The sequence below is a fragment of the Mus caroli genome, unplaced genomic scaffold, assembly GCF_978045245.1.
Source record: "Mus caroli unplaced genomic scaffold, Mus_caroli_1 scaffold_11, whole genome shotgun sequence".
NCBI lineage: Eukaryota > Metazoa > Chordata > Mammalia > Rodentia > Muridae > Mus > Mus caroli.
The window spans coordinates 42,776,244-42,779,123 of NW_028227266.1; the positions used below are offsets into that span (position 1 = coordinate 42,776,244).

Sequence of the window (2,880 nt, forward strand, 5' to 3'; positions counted from 1 at the left end):
CCCTCCACAGTGTTGCTCAGAATTGCTCTGATATCGAGCTTCCGAAGATGGAAATCTGGCCGCAGTTCTTGCCTCTTTCAAACACTTTACTCTCCTTAGCATCTTTAAAATGCTTCATCATTTAATGTAAGTCTCTTTTGCCCTTTGTCTCCATGACACATCCATCCCTGTGGTCCTCCCTGCCTTGCTGTTCAGATTCTCCCATCTGACCCTGCTTCAGTGCCCATCCCTGCTGTCTAATACGTTCATTACCCCTTAGTATCCCCTTGACTGACTTCTAGCTTCTACACCTCAGCCTTCCTCAGCCTCTCCTGGGTGTTCATCCCTCACATGCAATGCAGACTCCTGTTGTTGATCTCCTCGACGTAGCATGCACTGTGTATGGCTTGTGATTGCTTATTTTGCTATCTCTTCCACTGGGCTTTAAGCCCCGTAGAAATAGGAAACACGGAGCTGTGTCATATAAAAGGAAAGAAGTTCTTCCACCTTTTATAAAGATGGAAGAAGCCCCTGAGTCTAATAACACAGTTAAGGCATTGTTGCCTGCTTTGTAGCATCTAACCACTGCTGAACCTCCACCCCAGTGTAATAGATGCCTGGACTCGGGGCTGCACCGTTTTAGACATTGTTCAGCTGTCACTGGGAGACATAGCTCAGTAACAGAGCACTTGATAAGAGAGCATAAGGCCCTAGGTTCAATTCCTGGCAGATGGAAAGCAACCTGGCAACCTTCCAGGGAACATACTTTTCCTTTATTTTTTTAAATTTATTTTGGTTCTTTGACACAGAATCTCAGCTTTTCCTGGCTGGCTTAGAACTCATTCTGTAGCCCAAACCTAACTTGAACTCATAGCAATCCTCCTGCCATAGCCCCAAGTACTAGGATTACAGGCATGCATCTCATACCATGCTAGGTAATCTTACAGAACTCAGAACAGAGGCCGACAAGATGTCTCAGTGGTAAAGGCATTGCCATGCAGCACTAAATAAACTAGTGAGTCTTAGCCCCAGAATGCATGGTACAAGCAGAGAATCAACATCTGAAAGCTGTCCTCTGCCCCGCCCCACATCAGGGTATATGTGTACCCCACTCCCAACAACAATAAATAAAATTTAAAAATCCTTACAAAGGGTCTGTGTAGATGGCTGGGGGGGGGGGGGGAGAGCATTCGCTGAACAAGCATGGAGATCAGGGTTAGAGTCCCCAGCACTGAAAGCTGGGTATAGCTACATATAGGCCTGAAAATCCAGCCCAATAGGGGGCTGGAACACCTGGACCACTAGAATTTGCTGGCTACTAGCCTCGCTCCGGATTCAGTGAGAGACCCTATCTCAAGAGAATAAGCTGGAGAGTGAGAAAGCAGGACAGCCGATGTTCTCCTCTGGTCTTTGTGTCCATACTACACACACCTACCAACATACACCACACACACACACACACACTTAGGTAATTTTTTTTTAAGCTGTGGGGACTGAGGAGATCTCATAGGCTAGGGCTTCGAGGGCTCTCAGTGAGTAGCAGTGGGCTCCTGACTGCTGACCGTCGTTTAAATCTGACTTTAAATCCACTCAGCCGGAAACTTCTCACTTCCAAAGCCATTCATATCTCTATCTTCCCTGCCCATTCTTCCTTTGTAGTGTCGTTGCTGTGGTTCCAGGAACTGGAAACATTCCGTGTGCAAGAAATTACCTTGAACAAAGCTCACATATCTTTACCAAGTAATGTTTGCTTTGTTTTTAATATGAGTTTAAAAGGGGCGGGGAATAAGATGAGCATGGAGGATAAAAAAAACAATGTGAATGGCGTTGGAAATGATCAGTTTCCAGCTGGATGGATTCAAAGTCAGATTTAAATGACAGTTAGTGTGGCCCACTGCTACTTGTCTAATGCCCTACCCTATCTGATCTCCTCAGTCACAACTTGTTTTCTTTTGAAATATTTATTTAATTGTGGATGTGTCTGTGTCTGTGTGTGAATATGAGAGTGGGTGGTCACACAGGCCAGAGTCATCACATGCCCCTGGAGCTGGAGTTTTAGGCAGTCGTGGGCTACCCTACAACATTATCCCTAGACAAGATGTCTGTCTGTTTATGTTAAGTCATGAATAAGTCTAAATGTATGGTCTAAGATTCCCTGTAGCCACCCAGCCAATTTTCTAAGGCTACCGGGACCGCAGTTCAGTTGATCTAATTCAGAACAAATTTTTATCTGTAGATGGGATGGAAAATCTAGGTGAGGATTAAGGTCATGGCCAAGGTACAAGAGGAGAAGGAAGTCTAAGTTAATTATAACTTAGGTTCTGCTGTCTTAATTCCAGGGAGCTGTCCCTTAGCTAGGTGGACAACCTGTTGATTGACAGACATTCTTAGAGGCATTAGAAGCTGCCAGTTCTAGAGTTCTAAGATGTAGTCCATAAGGAACACTGTCAGTATTGAGTGACTAGAAGTTTGTCATTTAAAAAAAGACCACTGAAGGAGGATTTGGTTGTTTCCTTTTCAGCCTGAAAGGGTTTCCAAAAGCCATCGTTCTCAAGAGCACTTGGGTAAAGGTACTTTGGCATGGTTTCGTTGCTTAACTAAACATAGTACCAAGGGACAACACAATTGTCCCCACATGCTCAAAGGGCTACATTCCCAGCCCCTTGACATGTTCTGGAATATATAGTATAATGCCCACTTTAAAAACATTCAGCCGGGTGTAGTGGCACATGCCTTGAATTCTAGTACTCAGGAGGCAGAGACAGGTGGATCTCTGTGAGTTTGAGGCCAGCTCTAGAGAATAAATTCCAGGTCAGGCAGGACTGGTACACAGAGAAAGCCTGTCTCGAAAAAACAACCAACAAACAAAAAATGTATGTCTGGCTGGAAAGTGGGCTCCAT

General features: G+C 44.8%; 1 pseudogene; it reads left to right on the forward strand.

Annotated features, from left to right (window-relative positions):
* The first annotated feature begins 455 nt into the window (after positions 1–455).
* LOC115032072 (U6atac minor spliceosomal RNA) lies at positions 456–573 on the forward strand (annotated as a pseudogene).
* The last annotated feature ends 2,307 nt before the right edge of the window (positions 574–2,880 follow it).